The sequence below is a fragment of the Musca domestica genome, unplaced genomic scaffold (genome assembly GCF_030504385.1).
Source record: "Musca domestica strain aabys unplaced genomic scaffold, Musca_domestica.polishedcontigs.V.1.1 2, whole genome shotgun sequence".
Classification (NCBI taxonomy): domain Eukaryota; kingdom Metazoa; phylum Arthropoda; class Insecta; order Diptera; family Muscidae; genus Musca; species Musca domestica.
In genome coordinates this window covers 23,732,666-23,759,486 of record NW_026712249.1, presented here as the reverse complement: position 1 = coordinate 23,759,486, position 26,821 = coordinate 23,732,666, and the positions used below count along the sequence as shown (strand labels likewise).

The following is a 26,821-nucleotide window of genomic DNA, read 5'->3' as shown; positions in this document are numbered from 1 at the left end:
TTTTGAAAGAAATATCATTTCCATAGAAGTCCTCCAAACAACTTATTTTCAAAGGTAGGAAAGAGTCTCTAAAAAAATATTTTTTTACAAAGGACGGAAATTGTTGGAAAGATATCTGATCACCAAAAGGTCTTCAATGGAAGGGAGTTTTGGTAAGGTTTTATAAAGTAAGAAGAACTCTGAAAGATCTTCCATGGAAAAAAGACCTTTCATTGGTCTTCCATAAAAAGATGATATCTGAGATGGGATGATAAACTCTGATAAGTCTTCTATGGACCGAGAAGTCTTTCCAGAGAAGTTCCAATGGTCATTGAATGGAATGAAGGTTCTGAAGATCTGAAATGGTTTTTATGAAAAACAAATTTTTCGTGAACCAATGCCGGTTAGATGTGTTCTATAGAAAGAACCCCGTATGAAGATTATATCTCAGAAGCATTCAATAGAAAGAAGATCAATGTAAAGTTTTTTTTTTAAGAAGAAGACGTCCGAGAGGTCTTCCATGGAAAGAGACCTCCGAGAGGATATGTATGACTACAAAATGTCCGAGAAGTCTTCACTGGATGGAAGGCCTCCAATTGATGCTCTATGGGAAGATGATCTCTGAGAGGTCTTCTATTGAAAGAAAATATCTGAGAGGAGGTCTGCTATAGAAAAAAATTCCCTGAGAGGTCTTCATTGGGAAAATGGGTTCGGAGAGGTTTTCTTTGGAAAGATAGTGAGAGATCTTCTTTGGAGAAATGTTTCTGGTATGTATTCAATGGAAATATTGCTCTTAAAAGACTTCTATGATCTTCGATGATCTTCAAGGGGGCTTTTATTGAAAGAAGGGTGACCTTTGAGGTGTTCTATAAGAAGAAGATCTCCGGGAGATTTCTGAAAAGTCTAATTTAGAAAGAAAATCTTCCAGAGGTAAAGAATAACAGAAGACCTCTAAGAAATCCTTCATGGAAAGTGGACCTCTAAAAGTTTTTTTTTTATGTGAAATGTCAATGAAATGTTTTCTTATAAGAAGAAGAACTATGAAAGTTCATGTATGGATAAAAAATACCTATGAAAAGATTTTTAAAGAAGATAAATTTATTTAAAGGAACAGTGTTGGCTTGTTTGTTCGGGATACCGTAGAATTTTGTTATTCCAAAATGGTCAGGCTTTATCCCTTTATTGTTGTTTTTTTTATAAAAACAACGTTTGTTTATTAGTGGAGAACGATGGTAATGTTTACCAGGGGGTAAGGCAGGAAATACCTAGGTTTCGGAAAGAGCCACCAATCATCATCAGTTCCCTTGATTTTTGTCTGGGATATTCTCCCCAGAAGTTATTTAAAAAAACAGTAAATAAAGTCTTTATGATACCCAACACCACTTTGCTAATTTAGTAGAGCTCCGCATAACAATTAAAAGTTTTTAAGGGAGAATTCAATCAAACACGCTATGATTATAATTATAATTTAAAATTCAATGGATTAAATATGCCGAAGCATTTGTATCTTATAAATTCGGACTTGTATTGCCCATTTGGTGCACAATTAATTTGAAATCGGATAAAGATATATATGAGAGCTATATCCCAATCGGAGCCGATCTCTATAAAATTTGGCAAAGATATTTCTGAGCTGTATTTGATATATTTCCCTTAATATCGTTGTTACGGAGTCCATATTACGGATGTGGGTAACAAATATAACAAATCGGATGAACATTATATATGGTAGCTTTAGCTATATCTGAACCGATCTTCACCAAATTTGACATACTAGCTTTTAGACTCAATTCGGTTGTAAGTGCTAAGTTTCATCCAATTTGGGCAAATATTAGACGTTTGGTGCACAATATAAAGTAAATCGGACGAAGTTATATATGGGAGATATATCCAAATCTGAACCGATCTCGATAAAATTTAGGAAATGTATTTCGGATTTATATTTGATAAATTTCCCCAAATATTGTTGTTACAGAGTGCATATTACGGCTGCGGAGGACAAAAATAACAAATCGGATGAACAATATATATGGGTGCTATAGCTATATCTGAACCGATTTCGATCAAATTAGGCATGCTTATTTTCATGCCTAATTTGGTTGTATGTGCAAAATTCCATACTATTCGGGCTTATATTACACGTTTGGTGCACAATAAAAGGCAAATCGGACGAAGATATATATGGGAGCTAAATCTAAATTTTGACCGATTATCTCCAATTTCAATAGAGTTCGTCCTTGGGCCAAACAAATGATTTGTGCAAAATTTCATCTGGATAGGACAATAAATGCGAACTGTACATTGTTTACAAAAATACATGGACAGACGGACAGACGGTCGGTCGGACATGCATAAATCGACTAAGAATGTGATTCTATGCAGATAATCAAAAGGAACTATGGGTCTATCTCGTTTCCTTTTGCCTGTTACAAACAAATGCACAAAGACATACCCTGACCACCTTGTGGTGTAGGGTATAATAACTTCTATGACAAAAAACATTTTTTACCCAAGTGGCGAGATCAGGATGTATATAGCTTTCAGGGGTCTTCCCCTTTTCTTAATATAAAAAAAATCGGAGATCTTATTTCTTTTAGATAAATTCAGATATTTTCTTCCCTAACCCTTTAAGGGTTATTTTTTCATAGAAGATATTTAAAAAAAATTATTTTCTTCTTCTTAAGATCGAAAGCTAATAAAGCCCTTCTTCTCATACATCTTTCATGGGTGTCCTTTCAATAGAGTGAATTTTATCAGTATACTTTTTATAGAAAATTTTTATAGCTTTTTTTCCTGTGAGGGTCTTTCAGAGGTCCTGGTCAGAGGTCATTACATTTTTCTATGGGAGGCTTTAAAAAAAACTTTTTTATGAAATACCCTTTGTCGGCTCCCTATATGGCTCTCTATAGATGACTTTTCAGATAAATCTTCTGTTCATATATGAATTCCAAAGGGTTGATAGATGGTCTTTAAGTGGTCTTCTTTTCACAGAAATCAGAAATTTCTCCAATAAAGAAATTATAAGATCTTATATTTGTTAAAGACCTATAGTATTTTCTCAGTAAAATTCCAACCCAACGTCTAATAGTAATAATAAAAATTTTCAGCAGATTCTCATATTACCTATCCAAAATTCCCAAATACTTTAAATACCAAAATTTGTTGTTTTGCTTCTCACCAGTGGAAAATATTTTTCAAATCATTTTGAATTACAAAAAAAATTCACCATAAATTATACTACTTTATTGATGAATGGGGTGGGAATTTTTTCGAAAACCATTGAACGAGTGCTAATGAATGAAAGAGAGCCGCCCGCGCACCACCCGCATGTCATTAACGCTTTCATCTCCCACCATCTGACAGCAAATCAAAAGTGCTGCTAATCGATGCTTTTCGTTACGAAAAGAAAACAATTTTTCAATATTTAATGCAATTCGTTTTAATCTAATTTTTCTATAAAATTTGTAATTTTTTTTCCTTTTTTCAGAAACGTGTTAATGCCGTTATTGTTGCTGTTTGCGGGTTTAGACACAAATTAAATTCCGTTGGCAAAAAAAAAAAACAGTGGCGGCAAAAAGTTTGTGAATTCCACGGCAACACAAAAAAAATGTTAAAAGAATGAATGAAACGTGGCATAAAGTTCAAATCCCGCAAAAAATGGGGAAAATATTTCTGCTACAATAAATTTCAATCGTTCGTCGCTTATGGTCGGAAAAAAGAAGAAAACAAATATTCTCTGTAATAAAAATGCAAATTTTAATGGCGGCAATGTTTAATATCTGCTGCCATTGATGTGTTTACCTGAAATGTGAAGAAGAAGAAGAAAAAAAGTTTTAATACCGCAAAGTTCACTTCATTTCAAAACGATTGCAAAATTTTGAACGCAAAACGACAAGGAATTACAAAGTTTTTTTTTTTTTCGCTGTTCTACCTGTAACTCGAGAAGGAAAACTTCTTTCATAAAACAATTTTGTGCAATCCCTGAAGTTAACATACCGATCGACCGACACACACACACACCTCTACAACCACATGCAGGGAAAATGTTGAAAATTATGGTAAGTGTAATTAGAGTTCATTCACTCCTCCGACTCCTCCCCTCTCGAGCAGGAATGTTGAAAGTTTTATTCGTTGTTTCAAAATTTGTTCGCTGATGCAAAGAGAAGAGCATAACTTTTGTGGTTTATGAAAGTACTTTTAATTATGAGGTTAATAAATTTTTAACAAATCTGTTTTTATAGCCTCCACCATAGTACGGAGGGTATATAAGGTTTGTCATTCCGTTTGTAACACCACGAAATACACATTTTAGACCCCACAAAGTATATATATTTTTGATCAGCATAAAATTCTATGTCGATTTAGCTATGTCCGTCCGTCTATCCGTCTGTGAAAATCACTCTAGCTTCCGAACGAATTGGAGTAGATTGATAAAATTTTACTCAAATATATGTTATGTCTGCAGGACTTTTAGTATTGAAAATGGGCCATGTAGGTCCACGATTTGGTATTATTAACCTCCCGATATTCGGTATTTTGATGATTTTAGCGACATTATTCACCGGAATTGTTTCAAATTTGGCATTTGAAGTTCGAAACGAATACTACAGTCTAAGACAGAAAATTGTCTGTGTAGGTCCACGTTTTCGTATAGCCCCCATATAACGGTACCTCCTGATATTTGGTATTTTGATTATTTCAGCGAAATTATAACCGTTTTTTTAAGTTTCGTATTCGAATATTGTAATGGCTTACGACAAATGTTACCTATGCGGGGGTAATGTTGTCGTATAGACCCTAATACAACAGCTATATTCGGTATTTTTAAAATTTTAACAGAATTTTTAACGGATTTTTTTATTTATTTTTATACCCTACACCACAAGGTGGTCAGGGTATTATGTCTTTGTGCAATTGTCTGTAACAGGCAAAAGGAAACGAGATAGACCCATAGTTCCTTTTGATGATCTGCATAGAATCACATTCTGAGTCGATTTATGCCTGTCCGTCTGTCCATGTATTTTTGTAAACAAAGTACAGTTCGCATTTATTGCCCTATCCAGATGAAATTTTGCACAAATCATTTGTTTGGCCCAAGGACGAACCCTATTGAAATTGGAGATAATCGGTCAAAATTTAGATATAGCTCCCATATATATCTTCTTCCGATTTGCCTTTTATTTTGCACCAAACGTGTAATATCAGCCCGAATAGTATGGAATTTTGCACATACAACCAAATTAGGCCTGAAAATAAGCATGCCTAATTTGATCGAAATCAGCGCAGATATAGCTATAGCTCCCATATATATTGTTCATCCGATTTGTTATTTTTGTCCTCCGCAGCCGTAACATGCACTCTGTAACAACAATATTTGGAGAAATATATCAAATACAGCTCAGAAATACAGTTGCTAAACTTTATCAAGATCCGTTCAGATTTGGATATAGCTCCCATATATAACTTTGTCCGATTTACCTTTTTTTGTGCACCAAAAGTCTAATATTTGTCCAAATGGGATGAAATTTGGCACTTACGACCGAATTGAATCTAGAAGCTAGTGTGCCAAATTTGGTGAAGATCGGTTCAGATATACCTATAGCTCCCATATATATTGGTCATCCGAATTGTTATATTTGTTACCCACAACCGTAATATGCACTCCGTAACAATGATATTCAGGGAAATATATCAAATACAGCTTAGAAATATCTTTGCCAAATTTTATCGAGATCGGTTCCGATTTGGATATAGCTCCCATATATATCTTTATCCGATTTCAAATTAATTGTGCACCCAATGGGGAATACAAGTCCGAATTTAGAAGATACAAATGCTTCGGCATATTTAGTCCTTTGAACTTTAAATTATAATTATAATCATAGCGTGTATGATTGAATTCTCCCATAAAAACTTTTAAATTTTATGTGGACCTCTACTAAATTAGCAAAGTGGTGTAGGGTATCATAAAGTCGGCCCCGCACGGCTTTAAGACTTTCTTTGCCGGTTTTAGAATAGAGTAGTATTTTTCAAGAATATTTTAGGAGCTTTTCTCGCAATTTTTTTTTTCGTAGACCTTCTGCCTGAGATATTGAATTTTTTGTTTTAATTCAGGAAAATATGAATAATTTCTAAAAACAAAATGCCTTTGCAATTAACCTCTACCAAAGGTCAGCTATCTTCTGGAGGGGAATTTTTGTTTTTAGGAATTTTTTTAAATGCCACTCAATTTTCATATTCCACTGCTTACTTCTAATGAAGTGTTTTGTTTCGAATGAAATATTCCCAAAACAAATATTTAAATAAATGATAAATGTTTGTTACGATAAGCTGGAATAAATTCAGGTTCACCGAGTGCATCTCTGCCTCGCCATTAGGGGTAGCCAGCCAAATCGTTCGATGAATTATGAAAAATGATGATTGTCAAACACTTGATAACAACAATAAGACTGTCGGCAGCAGAAGTAGTAGCAGCAGACGGGCAGCAACAACAAATTAAACAAAAAATAAAATAACGCCACTTGTATTATCGTTTAATTACTGGCTGGCTGAGGAGCTGGCTGTCTGGCTGGCTGGGTGACTAAAGGCAAATATAAATATTTATTTAAATTATTTCCATAGATTTGTTTGAGTTTTCGAGGGCAAACAACAAGAATCTTTTTTAAAAATGCTCAAACAAATAAAATCAGAAACCTTTACGGCCATGACGGGGTCTTCGTTGGAAATATATTTTTCTGCATAAATTTCTAAATTAATATTTAGATAATAATTAGGGGAAAATAGAAGTAGAACTTTCCGGGGAAGTTATTATCAGCGATAAAAAAAAAAAATAAAATTTTCATAAAATTTGCTTTACATTTTTGCGGATTTTTTTAGGATTTTAAAATCTTAATTGCCCCTATGAAAGGAAACCCCATTAAATATCGGCATGTTATTTTTCCCCCTACTAACTTTGTCACCATTCCACCACTTGACTCACATGCACATGCCGCGACTACTGTTCCGACGAAGGTCACCGAGAATATTCATATATTCATGCAAACTTAAAACGAAAAGAAGAGAAAAAAAATTAAACAAAAAAACACACACACACACCAACACATATTAAACCAGTAAAGAACGTCCTAAAGTCGGGCGGGGCCGATTTTATGATACCCTACACCACTTTGCTAATTTAGTTGAGCTCCACTTAATAATTAAAAGTTTTTATGGGAGAATTCAATCATACACGCTATGATTATAATTATAATTTAGAGTTTAAAAGACTAAGTATGCCGAAGCATTTGTATCTTTTAAATTCGGACTTGTATTGCCCATTTGGTGCGAAATTAATTTGAAATCGGATAAAAATATATATGGGAACTATATCCAAATCTGAACCAATCTCGATAAAATTTGGCAAAGATATTTCTGAGCTGTATTTGATATATTTCCCTGAATATCGTTGTTACGGAGTGCATATTACGGCTGTGGGTAACAAATACAACAAATCGGATGAACAATATATATGGGAGCTAAAACTGAATCTATCTGAACCGATCTTCACCAAATTTGGCATACTACCTTCTAGACTAAATTCGGTCGTATGTGCCAAATTCCATCCCATTTGGACAAATATTAGACGTTTGGTGCACAATAAATGGTAAATCGGACGAAGTTATATATGGGAGCTATATCCAAATCTGAACCGATCTCGATAAAATTTAGCAAATGTATTTCTGAGCTGTATTTGATATATTTCCCCAAATATTGTTGTTACAGAGTGCATATTACGGCTGCGGAGGACAAAAATAACAAATCGGATGAACAGTATATATATGGGAGCTATAGCTATATCTGAACCGATTTCGATAAAATTTGGCATACTTATTTTCAGGCCTAATTTGGTTATATGTGCAAAATTCCATACTATTCGGGCTGATATTACACGTTTGGTGCACAATAAAAGGCAAATCGGACGAAGATATATATGGGATCTATATCTAAATTTTTACCGATTATCTCCAATTTCAATAGGGTTCGTCCTTGGGCCAAACAAATGTTGTTTGCAAAATTTCATCTCAATCGGATAATAAATGCGACCTGCATTTTGTTCACAAGAATACATGGACAGACGGACGGACGGACGGACAGACGGACTGACATGCATAAATCAACTCAGAAAGTGGTTCTATGCAGATCATCAAAAGGAACTATGGGTCTATCTCGTTTCCTTTTGCCTGTTACAAACAAATGCTCAAAGACATAATACCCTGACCACCTTGCGATGTAGGGTATAAAAACAAACACTTGACCATAAAAATTCAATCGATCTCTGTTGTTTATCCATAAAAATGGAGCGTTTCGCTTTAATAATTCCGTTATTGTGAATAAAATCGCTGATTTTCTTAATGAATGTGGATTGTGTTTAAATTAATTCTCAATAAAAAAATATAAATAAACAGAATTGAACGAGAAATAATTTTGCAGATTTAATGCTGTGAAACGGGGAATTTCATCATTTCTAATGGGAGGGAAATTCGGAACTGTTTAGGTAGGGTTTTGTAATAAGGGTGGCACATAGGTGTTCAGAACTCGATTTTCGTAGTCAAAATCACAGTTTTGGCCTCTCTGGTAAATAAATTTATAATGGGATCCATTAGTAAACATATTAAAGTTCAGAACTCGATTTTCGTAGTCAAAATCACATTCTCGGCATCTCTGCTACATAAATAAGTAATGGGATTCATCAGTAAAAATTTCAAAACAGAGATGACCAAAAAATTAAGTTAATAAAGAAAGGTCAAAAGTCGAGCTGGGCCCACTATATAATACCCTAAACCCCTGTGCATAGTGCATATTTATTAGAGCTACCCGTAGATAATTAACATTCTGAAAAAATCTGAACCGATATAAATAAAATTTAGCCGAGATATTATTTAATATCTGATACCCAATATCATTGTTGTGGATTGTATACAGGGTTGCCCATATTTGACAGACCTTTGGGCCCATTCCAATCGACGAGTCTTGTCCGCAGGCAACATTCTTTGCGTCAATTGAATTTTGTACGGGAACAAATGCAAATGAATGCGAATAATACGTTGTAAAGTGGACCGAACCATGTCCAACTGCTGAGAACAGCGTTTTTGGGATGTTCTTGGGGACCTCTCAACACTGGCTCGTACGGCAGCGATATTCTCGGCCGATCGCTTTGGTCGAATTTTATATGGTCTCTTCGGATTAGAAAGAGCCTTACCAGTCGAAAAATTTTCGTATAAATGCTTAATGGTGTTCTTAGAATGCGCACTTCTCACATTTTTTTCACAATTGACTTCTTTTGTTGAATGTACATTTCAACTATTTCAGAGCGCTCGCATGGCGTGTATTGTTTCATGGTAAAAATCTGCTTGGACTGACGCTTCAAACGCGGTATGTCATTAAGCAATGTGATATCTCTGTCAAAAGTTATGGCGTTGCCAGATTGGTCCGTCGAATATGGGTAACCCTGTATTACGAATGTGAGCTATTTTTGCATAAAAACGGATGAAACATATATATATGGGAGCTATAGCTATATCTGAATCTATTTTCATAGAATTTGACACATTTGCTTCTAGGCTGTTTTTGGTCGGATGTGCCGAATTCCATCCAGTTTTAGCGAATATTAAACAAATGGCGCCCAATAAAATTTATGTCGAACAAAGGTATTATAATAAAGATCTACACATAAATTCGAACCGCTTGCCACCAATTTCAAAAAGGGGTTGGTCCTTGGATCCAACAAATGATTTGTAGAAATTATCATCTCAATCAGACAATAAATGCGACCTGTAGAGGGTGAGATAAAAAAAACTGTAAAAACGTCAAACGTCATAATTTTAAAATTTTTTGTTTCTATTTTTTTAAATTTTATTGAACAAATGATTTATAGAAAATATCATCTCAATCAGACAATAAATGCGACCTGTGGAGGGTGAGATAAAAAAACTGCAAAAACGTCAAACGCCATAATATTAACATTTTTTTCTCCTTGTTTTTAAATTTTATTGAATGACAACAAAAAATGTCGGAAACAGCATCAAATTTTAGAATAAGTATAGATTTGTTCGAATTGGTCACCTTTGGCACGAATTATGGCCTTTAAACGGCCAATGAAACCGTCACACACTGCCCGAATGTTGCTCTGCGGTATTTTGGCCCACTCCCGGCGAAGCGCTTTCTTGAGGTGATCGACACTTTAGTTTTTTTTTTTTTTTTCTTAGTGCCAACCTTTCTTTTTAAAATACACCAGACACAGTAGTCCAACGGATTGGTATCCGGAGATTTTGATGGCCATTGTTCGCTGGAAATGAAGCAAGGAACCTCATTTTGTAACCATTCTTGGGTGGCGCGTGCTGAGTGCGATCGATGGTGCTGAGTCCTGTTGGAATGTCCAAGGTCTGCGGCCAAAATGTTTGCGTGCCCAATGCTTTAATACACCCTCCAGAATATTTTCGCGAAAATATTCGGTATTTATTCTGATTCCAGATTTTCGTAATAGCCTGAATGGTCTCTTAAAAATATATTAAAAAATTCATAAAAATTCTTTAACAGCCTCTCAGAAAATATTGCTTAAAAATCCATGATTATATATCCACGAATGATATATGCCAAAATATTCTTCCAATAATCTACGATTATAGGACTGATGCTCTCTCTAAAATCTTCTTTAAAAATCCATTATTGTAGTCCTATGTCGCTTTACAATAATTTAAAAGAATTTCCATTTTCTTTAAACTTTTTAAGATACTTACAGTTGTAATATCGAACACCTGATTGCCCTTCTTTTTTTCATTTCTTTTTTTTTTTTTGGTGCTACACCATCCACATTTCACGAGGAAACACACGCTTGCTGCAGCAGCATTTAAGCTGATTTTTCATTTGCTTTTTACCTATTTTTTTACTTTTATTCGTAACTACGTGACCATATCACGAAATATTTAAGCAGCTATGGTATTGTAAAATCCCAAATTACAACGAAGCGTCGAACATGCTTGCATACATGTATTTAATGGTTCAATGGAGAATGTCAATAGGTACGGGAGGGGGAATGTAGTTGTAAACATGGTAAAAACACCTGTTTGATTTAGATGCACTTTGAATGAAGAACAGTAATAACAAATACGTGGTTTAAAAGAGATTTTCAAAAATTTTATTTTATTTTATTTTCAATTTTAAAATGAAATAGAAATTTTGTTAAGAACCCAACATAGTGTTAATTTTTTTCCTGCAAAATGCTGGAACAGGTCTTCGAGATTTTGTCATTAAAAATCATATTTTTCGATATTTTTGATGGCCAAAAATGATAACTTTCCCATCGACTATACCTAATAAACCAATTGGAATTCAGTTTTACTTTTATCTGACTGCTTGGTAGCTTCCAAGTTAGGATGAGCGCGTTGCATCTCTGATTCCTGGGGTTGTATTGAGCTTATTTGCTCACTGGACCCGATAACTACGGTGAAAATCGAGCCCGCCCAGTTTGACTTTTTTCATAGAAATAAAGGTGTTAGACCCTGGATCTCTTTAGACCAAATCCATTTCAGAACATTTGGAGTGCATTTTGGGTTGTCCGTCCGTCTGTCTGTCTATCGAAGGGAGTATTCATCGTATATTATTAATACATCGTAATATTATTGTCAAACTTAAATCGAATTCGGAGATAGGCAATATCGGTCCATGGTATCTCCACACAAAATATAAGAATTTTCACAGAAAATAATTTAGTTAATAGACAAGAAAAGTTGGCGCAATTTTGCCAAAAACTTCAAAAGTCCGAATATTTTTATCAGTGCTATCGGCCCACTCCTTAAGTACAACTCTTATAAAATGTGATGTAAGAGACCGATTATCTTCAAATTACACACATTACTATATTTTTATTAACCCAAGGTCTGGCTTGAAGATGAAATATATCGGTCTACTCCTTCTGGTACCTTTCCCACAAAGGGTCAACATTTTGAGTACCCATGAAGCTTATAAAACGGAAAATTAATATCCCATTCCATTCAGACTTGGCACATCTCAATATTTCTATCAGCACAAGATCTGTTATATAGATGATTGAGATCGGACCATTCCTTCTGATACCTCCCACACAAAAGATCAAAGTTTTGAATAGCCAATCTGTCGTACAATTCCAAATAAGCATCCGGTTCTCTTCATATTTACACATCCCATTACCTCTACTAACACAAGATCTGCTGTGAAGATGGAATATATCAGTCCTCTACTTCTGGTACATCCCCCATAATGGGTCCAAATTTTGAATTTCCATGAAGCTCACAAAACGCAAAATTAACATCCGATTCTATTCAGACTTGGCACATATCAATACTTCCATCAACACAATATCTGTTATGAATATGGTAGAGATCGGACCATTTCTTCTGTTACTCCCCCTCCATAGGGTTCAAGATTTTTAAAAACGAAACGCTCAGAGAAAGCGAAATATGCAACCAACTCTCTTCAAATTTCACACATACAGGGTGAGGTGAAAAGACTGCAACCAACTTCAGACTGCTGTCATTAGTCCGACAGCTGTTAAAATTATTCCAGTGACAGCTCATTATATTGTTTACAAGCGTACAAAATCATGTTGGTGAAAATCTTCCAGAACAATAGTTATTCGCGATGGAATTCAAGCGTGATAGTGTGATTTCTTTATATTTGGCTGGAGAACCACAAGTGGCTATCGTTAGAGCACTCCAGCATTTTAATGTGAATACATCTTTTTGTGTCTCGTACCATCGCTCGTTACCGTGATACTGGTAACGTAGCCTGGCGTCAAGAAAGGGGACGGAAGAAAACAGCAACATCAGCAGAAATGGTTCGAAAAGTAAAGTTCGCAGTGGCCGAAGAATGGCTCATGAGGTGAAGATATCTCAATATTACATTCGGCAAATATTGAAAAATATGCTCGGGGTAAAGCCATTGAAATTCTAAAAAGTGCAAGAACTTACACCGCAACAGAAAGAAAATAGACCCAAAAGAGGTAAAGGGTTGCTTCGCATGGTTAAAAGCGGTGGTCTGCCGAATTTGGTTTTCTCCGTCTCCGATGAGAAAATATACGTTGTCCAGCAGTTTGTAAAAAAACAAAATGATCGTCTTTACTTACCAAAGAGGTCATCTGAAAATGTGCACCTTGGGTTGGCCACTAGAACTCAAGCGCCGGCCATGGTGATGGCGTGGCCCGACATAACCTATGGTCGCTCTTCGCTCGTATTAATCGACCGTGGCATCAGAATAAATGCCGAATATCATCGCGAAAATATTCTGGAGGGTGTATCAAAGCCTTGGGCATGCAAAAATTTTGGCCGAAGACTTTGGACATTCCAACAGGACTTTTGGACATTCCAACAGGACAGAAGTAACTCGCTTCATTTCCAGCGCACGATGACCACCAAAATCTCCGGATACCAATCCGTTGGACTATTGTGTCTGGAGTATTTTGGTAAGCAAGGTTGGCACTAAAAAATACCACAGTGTCGATCACCTAAAGCAAGTGCTTCGCCGCGAATGGGCCAAAATACCGCAGATCAACATTCGGGCTGAGTGTGACGATTTCTTTGGCCGTTTGAAGGCCAAAATTCGTGCCAAAGATGACCAATCCGAACGAATCTAAACTCATTCTAAAATTTGATGCTATTTCCGACATCTTTTGCTTTCATTCAATAAAATTATGGTGTTTGACTTTGTTGCAGTTCTTTTTCCAAACGGACTCGACTTAAATTCTCTTTCTTCGAAATCAATCTATACAACGTGGACCTACATAGGCATTGTTTGTCATAAGCTATTACCATATTCAAATTCGACACTTGAAATAAACGGTGAATAATGTAGCTAAATGCATCAAAATATCGTATATAGGGAGGTACCGCTATATCGGAGCTGTGCGAAGACCTGAACCAGCATAGACAATTTTCTGTCACAGCCTGTAGCATGCCTTACGAAGTTCAAATACGACATATCAAACAATTTCGGTGGGTATTGTACCTAAAATCGTCAAAATATCGAATATAGGGATGTACTGATATATGGGGCCTTTACGAAGAAGTGGGCCTGCACTGACAATTTTCTGTCATAGGCTGTAGTATCCATTACGAACTTCAAATGCCAAATTTGAAAAAATTCCAGTGAATAATGACGCTAAAATCATCAGAATACCGAATATTGGGAGGTTCCGTTATATGGGGGCTATACGAAGACGTGGACCTGCACAAACAATTTTCTGTCATAGGGTGTAGTATCCTTCAAATACCAAATTTGAAACAATTCCGGTGAATAATGTCGCTAAAATCATCAAAATACCGAATATCGGGAGGTACCCTTATATTGGGGCTATACGACGAAGTGGACCTGCATGGACAATTTTCTGTCTTAGGGTGTGGTTCCCATTATGAACTTCAAATACAAAATTTGAAACAATTCCGGCGAATAGTGTCGCTTAAATCATCAAAATACCGAATATAGGAAGGTACATTTATATGGGGTTATACGAAGACGTGGACTTGCACAGACAATTTTCTGTCTTAAGCTGTAGTATTCATTACGAACCTCAAATACCAAATTTGAAACAATTCCGGTGAATAATGTCGCTAAAATCATCAAAATACCGAATATCGGGAGGTACCCTTATATGGGGGCTATACGACGAAGTGGACCTGCATGGACAATTTTCTGTCTTAGGGTGTGGTTCCCATTATGAACTTCAATACAAAATTTGAAACAATTCCGGCGAATAGTGTCGCTTAAATCATCAGAATACCGAATATTGGGAGGTTCCGTTATATGGGGGCTATACGAAGACGTGGACCTGCACAGACAATTTTCTGTCTTAGGGTGTAGTATCCATTTCGAACTTCAAATACCAAATTTGAAACAATTCCTGTGAATAATGTCGCTCAATTCATCAAAATACCGAATATCCGGAGATACCGTTATATGGGGGCTATACGAAGACGTGGACCTGCACAGACAATTTTCTGTCATAGGCTGTAGAATCCATTACGAACTTCAAATACCAAATTTGAAACAATTCCGGTGAATAATGACGCTAAAATCATCAGAATACCGAATATTGGGAGGTTCCGTTATATGGAGGCTATATGATAACGTGGACCTACATGACCCATTTACAAACTTAATCTGCATACTGACAAAATAAACATGTGTGCAAAATTTTAACCTTCTATCTCAATTCGTCAAAAGATAGTGTGATTACAACAGACGGACAGACAGACAGTCAAGACGGACAGACAGACAGACGGACATCGCTAAATCGACTTAGAATTTTACGCTGATCAAGAAAATATATACTTTTTTGGGTCTGAAATGCGTATTTCGAGGAGTTACAAACGGAATGACAAAGTTAATATACCCTCCATAGAATGGTGGAGGGTATACAAATATTGAAATATATTAGCTTTTGTGGTTCCGAATATTTTTTTTTTAATTTAAAATCCCTTAAAATTTCACACAAATTTATTTAAATCACAAAAATTCCGATAGGTACTTGAGCAAATTTTGATAATTACTTCGCAGTCACTTCATGTCACCCACACCCAAGAGCTGTCGGCTACTGATATCTGATGCTGTCATGTTCAATTTGTTGTTGTTGTTGTTATTGACTTGTCAACAAGTGTTCCCTGGCTGAGTGTGTCTGTGTGTGTGTGTCTTATCAAAGAACACCTTTTAATCCTCCTCCGCCGCCTCTATCTCCCGTTTAACAAATGTCAACATCTAATAACGAATATTTATGACCAGCGGCAAAGTGAGGTGCCAACGCCCAGTAGCCAGCCAAGTAAGACAACAACCACCACAACAACAAAAAATTATTGCATTTTTTTGATGAGAACTTCAATATTTTTGCTTCCAAAAACAGAGACTCAAGTGCCTTTGGGGGCAGTGTGTGAAATGAATTTTGAGATGACATCAAGTGGATGGATGGCTGGTTGGCCGGTTGGAATTCACACCATCAGGTCATTAGCTAAGCTGGGCATCGTTAGGCATTAGCATTATCGCCAGCATCAGCATTATAATCATGCTCATCGACATTAATGTCATCAAGAGGGGCATTATTATGACAACAAGAACAACAAGGGCAACAATGACGAAGGCGACGACGACCGATCAATTTACATGCATACAAATTGATTGCAATGAGAACCTGACCAAACATCGGCCGTTAGCATCAACAGCATAGGTATCTCAAAAGTTGGAAAAGTATCCCATAATTGTGAGCGAGCGAGTAACCTGGTTATTCAGTTCGTTAGTGACTCCCATCCAAGTGATGAGATATGTGTTGTCAAGTGTTTGTTGTGGCCCCAGTCAATCAAACCCTGAGATGCCGGTTGAAGGTAGTCCATCTTCGTCGTCGTTGTCGTCATCATCGTCATCGTCTCAGCTAGTCTTGACACAAAATGTCATCATCTATGACAACAGCTGTGATAATAATGGAAATTTGAACTCCGCTACTGCACACATATTTAGTTGGTTCGTTTGTATTTCGGTTCAATAAACTTGTTGGAAGTGAGGGTGTTGGTGTGTGTGTTTGTGTGTGGGTGCGTGGGTACTTCGTGTTACTGACAGCCGAGACTCATTGAACCCTTTATTTATTCTCAGCATTGTTATCAGTTTTGATGAAAAGTTTGTATTTTTCAAAAGCGAAAACAAAACAGCGCAACAAATTGCTTTAGTCTGCATGCCCAGGGGTCAGATTTAATTTTTTTTTTTGGAAATTCATCCTTGGTGTGTTAATGACCAGCCAGTTAGTCTTTTGCAGAATTAAAAACAAGTGAAAATTAAAAAAATACACCTGTAGCGTATTAAAAAAAAAATAAAAATAAGAACAATTGGGATTAATTAAATCAATTTGGAAGAACAATGGTTTATTTATCGACCATTTATAAGATGGCCAGAATATAGGCAATGCATGTTGTTAGAAGACAAGACATATCTGTCACATTGGAATTATGTCAAGAAAAATTGAGAAAATGGAATTCAATTAAAATTACACTTAGGTCTCGGGTCTTTATGCCAATTCAAATATATGCAATTTAAGCACTCCGATTAGGAGGAACTTTTTCCAGAGGAGACATTAAGCGAAACCAAAGTTATAAGCTCAGCTAGTAAAACTGAAAAAATGTGATTCCAAAAAAAAATTTATAATAGTAATAAAAAAAACTAGTAAAAAAGCAGTAAGTTCGGCCCGAACTTTGAATACCCTCCACCATTGGGAACGAATTTGGCAATTTTCAAAAAAAAAAAAAAAAAAAAATCCGCTAAAAATTCTGTTAAAATCTTAAAAATATCAAATGTAGCCGTCATATTTGGGTCTAAACGACGACTTGGACCTGCATAGGCAATTTTTGTCATAAGCCATTAAAATATTCAAATACGCAACTTGAAAAAAAAAAAAAAAACAAATAAAAAAGCTGTAAGTTCGGCCGGGCCGAACTTTTAATACCCTCCACCATTTGGTACAAATTTGGCAATTTCCAAAAAAAAAAAAAAAAAAAATAATAAAAAAATAAAAAATAAAATCCGTTAAAAATTCTGTTAAAATCTTAAAAATACCGAATGCTTATACGACGACGTGGACCTACATAGGCAACTTTTGTCATAAGTTATTACAATATTTAAATCCGAAACTTCAAGAAAAATCTGTTTATAATGTAGCTGAAATCATCAAAATTCCGAATATGGGGGGTACCGTTATATGGGGGCTATATGTAGACGTGGACCTGCACAGACAATTTTCTGACATGGGCTGAAGTATCCATTATGAACTTCACATGCGAAATTTTAAACAATCCTGGTAAATAGTGTCGCTAAAATCATCAAAATACCGAATATCGGGGCGGTACGGTATATGGGGGCTATATGAAGACGTGGACCTACATGATAAAAATCTGTTTAAAATCTGAAAAATCTGTTTATAATGTAGCTGAAATCATCAAAATTCCGAATATGGGGGGTACCGTTATATGGGGGCTATATGTAGACGTGGACCTGCACAGACAATTTTCTGACATGGGCTGAAGTATCCATTATGAACTTCACATGCGAAATTTTAAACAATCCTGGTAAATAGTGTCGCTAAAATCATCAAAATACCGAATATCGGGGCGGTACGGTATATGGGGGCTATATGAAGACGTGGACCTACATGACCCATTTTCTGTTTTATGCTGCAGTATCTATTACGAACTTCAAATACCAAATTTGAAACTATTCCGATGAATATTGTCGCAATAATAATCAAAATACCGAATATCGGGAGGGACCGTTATATGGGGACTATACGAAGACGTGAACCTGCACAGACAATCTCCTTTCATAGGCTGCAGTATCCATTACGAACTTCAAATACCAAATTTCAAAAAATTCCGATGAATAATGTCGTTAAAACCATCAAAATACCGAATATCGGGAGGTACAGTCATATGGGGGTTATACGAAGACGTGGACCTGCACAGACAATTTTCTGTCATAGGCTGTAGTTTTCATTCCAAACTTCAAATACCAAATTTGAAACAGTTCCGATGAATATTGTCGCAAAAATCATCAAAATACCGAAAATGGGGAGGTACCGTTATATGGGGGCTATACGAAGGCGTGAACCTGCACAGACAATCTCCTGTCATATGCTGTAGTATCCATTACGAGCTTCAAATACTAAATTTGAAACAATTCCGGTGAATAAATTCGGTAAAATCATCAAAATACCGAATATCGGGAGGGACCGTTATATGGGGGCTATACGAAGACGTGAACATGCACAGACAATTTTCTGTCATAGGCTGTAGTATTCATTACGAACTTCAAATACTAAATTTGAAACTATTCCAGTGATTAATGTCGCTAAAACCATCAGCCTGTAGTATCCATTACGAACTTCAAATGCCAAATTTGAAACCATTCCGGTGAATATTGTCGCAATAGTCATCAAAATACCCAATATCGGGAGGTACCGTTATATGGGGGCTGTACCAAAACGTGGACCTACATGGCCCATTTTCAATACCAAAAGTCCTGCAGACATAGTATATATTTGAGTAAAATTTTATCAATCTACTTCAATTCGTTCGGAAGCTAGAGTGATTTCCACAGACGGACAGACGGATACTTTATGGGGTCTAAAATGTATATTTCCAGTTGTGACAAACGGAATGACAAGCTTAATATACCCTCCATACTATGGTAGAGGGTAGAAAAACTACAACAAAGTCAAACGCCATAATTTTTACTTTTTTTTTTAAATTTATTGAATGAAAGAAAAAAATGCCGGACATGGCACCAAATTCCAGAATAAGTTTCGGTTTGTCCGAATTGGTCACCTTTGGCAGGGATTATGGCCTTCAAACGGCCAATGAAACCGTCACACGCTACCCGAATGTTGCTCTGCGGTATTTTGGCCCATTCCCGGCGAAGCGCTTGCTTGAGGTGATCGACACTTTGATATCTTTTAAGTGCCAACCTTTCATTCAAAAATACTCCAGACACAATAGTCCAACGGATTGGTATCCGGAGATTTTGCTGGCCATTGTGCGCTGGAAATGAAGCGAGGAACCTCATTTTGTAACCATTTTTGGGTGGAATGTCCAATGTCTGCGGCCAAAATGTTTTCGTGCCCAAGGCTTTAATACACCCTCCAGAATATTTTTTGGCGATAATATTCGGCATTTATTCTGATGCCACGGTCGATTTGTACGAACGGAGAGCGACCATCAGTTGTTATGGCGGCCCACACTATCACCATGGCCGACACTTGAGTTGTGGTGGCCAACCGAAATTGTACATTTTCAGCTGACCACTTTGGCAGGTAAACACAATCATTTTGTTGGTTTACAAACTGCTGGACAACGAAACTTTTCTCATCGGAGAGAGAGCCAAATTCGGCAGTTCACCACTTTCGGCCAAAGGGAAGCACCTCTTTAGCTCTCTTGAGTCTTTTTTCTTTCTGCTGCGGTGTAAGTTCTAGCAATTTTTGGAATTTCAATGGCTTTACCCCGAGCTCATTTTTCAATATTTGCCGAATGGAATATTGCGTTCAGCTCACGAGCCATTTTTCGGCCACTGCGACGCGGGTTTCGATCAAGTCGCTTCTTTACTTTTTGAACCATTTCTGCTGATGTTGCTGTTTTCGTCCGTCCACTTCCTTGATACGCTACCAGTAGCACGGTTACGAGCGATGGTACGAGACACAAAAGATTTATTCACATTTAAATGCTGGAGTGCTCTAACGTTAGCCACTTGTGGTTTTCCAGCCAAATATAAAGAAATCACACTATCACGCTTCAATTCCATCACGAATAACTTTTTTTCCGGAAAATTCTCACCAAAATACTTTTGTATGCTTGTAAACAATGTAATGAGCTGTCACTGGAATAATTTTAACACCTGTCGGACGAGTAGTTTAGAAATGATCGCAGTCTGAATTTGATTGCAGTTTTTTTCATCCCACCCTGTATAATAGCACCTCCCTATATTCGGTATTTTTACGATTTGAAGAGGGATTTTTTTAAGGGATTTTATTTTTTTTTTAAGTTCCACCCGGCCGAACTTCTAGCTTTTTTACTTGTTACATATATTTATATAGAAAATGTTCAGAAGTGGCGGGATATTAAGTCTTATTTATTAATCCATTATGTCATCTTACGCATTTTTATTCTCACTTGGAATCCCTCTTTGGTGTGGTCTAAATATGCGATCATCCTTTTGAAAGAAATTGATGGCCATTTTAGCCTGTAGACCTTTTTTTTTTTGTTTTTTTGATTGGCTCCAATTTTCATTGTAAGTTTCGAAGTTCATCTATGTCAATTGTATTAGATTCAAAAATTGACTTCTGGTGAAGTCTCTTCTCTTGGCTTAAAATTTGGGCTTATCTATGGATAGAAAGACTTGATTTTTTTTAGATATTGATATAGTTACGATACAAAAAATTGACAAATATTTTTCAATTTTCAATTTTTTATAATCCACCTATAATATTCGAAAGATATAATCCGTACCCTTAGTATGATCCCATAATCACTACTAGCTTCATGATCAAGTGCCCTCTCTTTGCTAAATTCCACGAGAATCTAATGCGACGCTTAACAATTTGCACTTGCAATACAATCCATCGGCGGTAGTAGCAGCAGCAGCATCATTTTCAACAAGCCATGCAAAACCACCACTCAAAGCATCAGAGCAAAACAAAAATAAATCGCAGTTGTATCTCTTGTTGTTGTTGTTATATTTACAAAACAAAGCTACCATTTTTTAAAAATAGCATAAAATTACGTCATTTAGTTTTGTCAAAAGATTGCCAGATCAACTTTGAAATAACCGATCTTCGACTGAATGGCTGGCTGGCTGACTAGATGACAAAGAGCGGAGCAAAAAATGGAAATAAAATTTTAGCAGCAGAAAATAATAAGCAACCAGTCAACCAGCGCTATCGGCATCCAACAAAATAAAATGCCAGAGTCAGCCAGTCTGAGCTGTCAAGCATTAAAGCCGCGACAAAACGAAACGATTTGAAATGAAACGGCGGCAAATCGAATCGAACCGAACAACAAACCGCAGAACAGCAATGAATGATGATTGTGGGACGGGGAGCGCTTCTGTTGTCGGAGAAAATAATGAGCCGGTTAAAAAAAAAAAATCAATGATCGGGGGGTTTTCATTATTTCTGAGATGTTGGTTATTTTTTTTTGTTTGGTTTCTATTTTTTTCTGCTCTTTTGTAGTTTTGCCATATTTTTTTGCAACACTAATCGTTTTTGCCATCCATAGTGTGGTATGCGGGGGAGATTTGCAATAGCAAGAGTTGTGGGAGTGCAAATAGAACCTAAAGTGTCAAAAGTTAGAGAGGAAGATGTTAGAGGATATCATTCCAAAAAATACATAAAATAAAAGAGTGATGACTGTGTGACTGACTGACAGACAGATTCATCAACGGCCGGGTAAAACATTTGAAACTAGAATCTTGAAATTTTGCTTGAAGGTTAATGTCGGTGTAAAGGGGTAAGATAAGGCTGTTTAGGCTTCGCAAGTTATGAGAGATATAAGTACTTAAAATTGTGCGAGGTACTCGAAGCGGTAGGCCGATATTTATCGTCTTCACACCATTCATTGTGTTAGTGGAAATATTGAGATGTGTGAAATTTAAAGAGAATCGGTTGCCAAATTCGCATTTTTATGGTGTTTTGTTATTATTTGATCCCCTTGCGTGATAGTTACAAGAAGGAGTGGATTCGAATATCTGATTTTTACACCAGATCTTGTGTTACTTGAATTATTGGAATGTGTGAAATTTGAAGAGTATCAGATGCGTATTTCGCGTATTATAAGAGTATAAATATCAAAATGTTGATACTTCGTCTGAAAGATGCGCATGAAATGGTACACAGGGTGAGAAAAAACTGCAACCAACTTTAAACTGCTGTCATTTCTAAGCCACTCCTCCGACAGCTGTAAAAATTATTCCAGTGACAGCTCATTATATTGTTAATAAACGTACAAAAGCATTTTGGTGAGATTTGTCCAGAAAATAAATTTATTCGTGATGGAATTCAAGCGTGATAATGTGATTTCTTTATATTTGGCTGGAAAACCACAAGTGGCTATCGTTAAAGCACTCCAGCTTTTAAATGTGAAAAAATCTTTTGTGTGATACTGGTAGCTTAGCCCGACGTCAAGGAAGAGGACGGAAGAAAACAGCAACATCAGCAGATATGATTCGAAAAGTAAAGATGCAACTTGATCGACCCGCGTTGCAGTGGCCGAAAAATGGCTCCATTCGGCAAATATTGAAAAATGAGCTCGGGGTAAAGCCATTGAAATTCCAAAAAAGTGCAAGAACTTACACCGCAACAGAAAGAAAAAAACTCAAAAGAGTTAAGAGTTGCTTCGCTTGTCCGAAAGTGGTGAACTGCCGAATTTGGTTTTCTCCGATGAGAAAACATTCGTTGTCCAGCAGTTGGTAAACAAACAAAATGATCGTGTTTACTTGCCATAGAGTTCAGCTGAAGATGTGCACCTTGGGTTGGCCATCAGAACTCAAGCGCCGGCCATGAAGATGGTGTGGGCCACCATAACAGCCGATGGTCGCTCTCCGCTCGTATTTATCGACCGTGGCATCAGAATAAATGCCGAATACTATGGCGAAAATATTCTGGAGGGTGTATTAAAGCTTTGGGCACTCAAACATTTTGGACGCAGACCTTGGACATTCCAACAGGACTCAGTACCATCGCACTCAGCACGCGCATCCCACGATTGGTTACAAAATGAGGTTCCTCGCTTCATTTCCAGCACAAAATGGCCACCAAAATCTCCGGATACTAATACGTTGGATTAATATGTCTGGAGTATTTTGGAAAGCAGCGTGTGACGGTTTCATTGACCGCTTGAAGGCCATAATTCTTGCTATTTTCGACAATTTTTGCTTTCATTCAAGAACATTAAAAAAAAAATGTTAACATTATGACGTTTGACTTTTTGTATTTTTTTTATCCCACCCTGTACCGGTCCACGTCTTCGTATAGGCCCAAATTTAACGGAAACTCACTATATTCGGTATTTTTATGATGTTAGCTGTATTTTTCAACGGAATTTTTTGAAGATTTGTAGAATTCCTTCCAAATGTAGGAGGGCATTCAACGTTTAGCCCGACCGAACATACTGCTTTTTTACTCATTCTTCTTTAAAAACCATTGGTCTTCAATCCGAATAAGGCCCATTGGTCTTTTACTAAATAAAAGTAGTATTAATCGTCTATAAGTACAGTACCTTGTTGATTGCTTAAAAATATTCGGTTTTTATAAGAAGCAGTGGTGTTCTTTAAGAAAATGACATTGGTCGCCTATTTGAAGAAGACCTATTTGCCTTCTACAAGAACTATTCTTATTGTTTTTCTTCTATAGAACCATTGGCCCTCAATAATTATCGAATCTGTGGACCTTATAGTCAAAAAGAATTTCAGACCTAGGAATATTTTGAATTTTCTGAAAAAATAATAAAATTAAGCGATAATTCTTCGAAAATTCAAAAAATTTCTAAGTCTGAAATTCTTTTTGACTATAAGGTCCACAGATTCGGAAAGTGCTCCTCGAGATCTTTCATTTGTGCCCAGCCTCGACACCGCTTCATTTTTAGTTTCAGTTCTGTGGTCCCTTTTATCTGCAATTTCCCTAAAATTGAGCGATAATTCTTCAGAAAATGCAAAAAATTCCTAAGTCTGAAATTCTTTCTGACTATAAGGTACACAGATTTGGAAAGTACTCCTCGAGATCTTCCATTTGTGCCCAGCCTCGACACCGCTTCATTTTTAGTTTATGTTCTGTGGACCCTTTTATCTGCAATTTCCCTAAAATTGAGCGATAATTCTTCAGAAAATGCAAAAAATTCCTAAGTCTGAAATACTTTTTGACTATAAGGTCCACAGATTCGAAAAGTACTCCCCGAGACCTTTCATTTGTGCCCAGCCTCGACACCGCTTCATTTTTAGTTTCTGTTCTGTGGACCCTTTTATCTGCAATTTCCCTAAAATTGAGCGATAATTCTTCAGAATTTTTCTCTGGTTTACTACTCTATCTCTCCCTCTCTCTCTTTCTCTCACTCTCTCTCTCTCTCTCTCTCTTTATTAACCCTTTGCGAACCGGAGAAAAAATCACCTTGGTTTGTGTCTTTGCTAATTAAATTTAAATTTATCTTGACGGACATGAAATCCTGTAGTAAATATTAAATATTAATGTAAATATTAAATTCAGTAGGAAAATTGAATGCCTTGTTTATTCCCAGTTATATTTATACCCTCCGTCAAACGGCTACGGAAGGAATATATCATGTAATACCGCCAAAAAGGTTCCTCATCCAAATAATGACTGTGGAGCCTAGGACTCTGTGGACAAACAAAAAATAATAATAATAATAAATATATAATAATAATTTACCTCGTAGTTCTAATATTTGTATCAAATGAACATCAGGTTTGAAAACGGACAATATCGGCCACTACATCAAGTACCTTCACCGCAAAGGATTAACATTTTGAATAATGAATAATTTATAAAATTTAAGTTAAGAGTCTGTTTGTCTTCAAATGTCGCACAATCCAATTTTTCTACCAACTTAAGATCTGGTTGAAGATTGGGTACAATTAAATACTCCCTCTTGTACCTACCCCATAATGGGTCAGTATTTTAAATATAAGGCGGAATAAAAAGCCTACTCTTTCCATTGTGTGTGGTAACTTCCCCATAACCCGCGAAAGGAGCATCCAATTCTTTTTTAAGCTTGCAACAACCTAATAGTTCTTCCAACATAGTATATAGTGAGGATATAGAATATATCGGTCCATTCCTTTTGGTAATTCCCCCAAGAAGGGCTAAATTTCGAAAATATATAACCCAAACTGTAAATATCACCAAACTTACAACTACCAGAGATCTGATGTGAATATGGAATGTATCGGTTCTCTCCTTCTGATACCTTCCTCATAAGGGGTCAAGTTTTTGAATACATGCGATTTTTTTTCAAACAATAGATCTAATGTAAATATGGGATATGTCGATGCCTTCTTTCTGGTACCTCCCCGAGAAAATATCAGTACATACACGCATATATCTTTGAAGGAACTAATCGATATAGTCCAAACCTGGCACGTCACAATATTCTGTATATCCCCCATAAAGGGTCAATATATTGAATAATCATAACTAATGTTTAAATATATTTTAATAAAAGTTCATATGGTACTGTGACACCTCTTCTTATTACAATTCGCTTGATGTCTACCAGTAAGTTTTTTCTTCTAATGAATTGCTTTGACATTTTGTTAATGCACGAGTACGCCTTTGCTTTTTGCTTCGTTTCGGTTCGAGTTTTTTTTTCAAATTTTATTTGCTTGATTTGGTGCCATGAAAAATGATATTTTTAATATCCAATGAGATGTTAAATGCAATCGAAACGAATTAATGTTTGCATGCATTCTGGGCTAAAGATACAAATGAGAATCAAATGGCTTGACTTTTCAATTTATCACACTTCACATTTTTATACCCTCCACCTTGGAAAGGAGGGTATATTAACTTTGTCATTCCGTTTGTAACATCCTTAAATATTCGTCGTAGACCCCATAAAGTATATATATTCATAATCAGCATACAATTCTAAGTCGATTTAACGATGTCTGTCTGTCCGTCTGTCTGTCCGTCTGTCTGTCTGTCTGTCCGTCTGTCCGTCTGTCTGTCTGTTGAAATCACGATACAGCCCACATTATTTGACGTAGAGCGCCAAAATTTAGCAGAGCAATTGGTATTGTGTCTAGGATGGTTGGTATTGAAAATAAGATATATCGGCCCACGTTCTGGTATAGTCCCCATATAACGGTACCTCCCGATGTTCGGTATTTTGATGATTTATGCCACATTATTTAACGGATTTGTCTGAAAATTGGTATTTGTAGGTCATAACGGGTCCTTGTATGTGTGGCAAAACATAGCATGTATAGGTCCACATTTTGGTATAGCCTTCATATAATGGTACCTCCCGATATTCGATATTTTGATTATTTTTGCCACAGTTTTTAACGGATTTGTCTAAAAATTGGTATTTGTTGGTCATAATGAGTTCCAGCTCCGGTGGCGAAACATTGCATGTATGGGTCCATGATTTGGTATAGCCCCCATATAACGGTACCTCCCGATATTCGGTATTTTGATGGTTTTTGCAACATTTTTTCACTGATTTGTGTAAAAATTGGTATTTGTGAGTCATAATAGGTCCTAGTTCGTGTGGCGAAACATTGTATGTATAGGTCCACGTTTTGG

At 36.4% G+C, this 26,821-nt stretch overlaps 1 protein-coding gene across 1 annotated transcript in view; it reads left to right on the top strand.

The window, feature by feature from the left end:
• LOC101898652 (adenylate cyclase type 9) overlaps positions 1–26,821 on the top strand; it is a 306,555-nt gene that overhangs the window by 9,720 nt on the left and 270,014 nt on the right. The window contains exon 2 of the mRNA XM_059122004.1: positions 3,467–4,037. The gene's annotated coding sequence lies outside the window, so the exon portion shown is untranslated. The remainder of the gene's footprint in view (positions 1–3,466; positions 4,038–26,821) is intronic.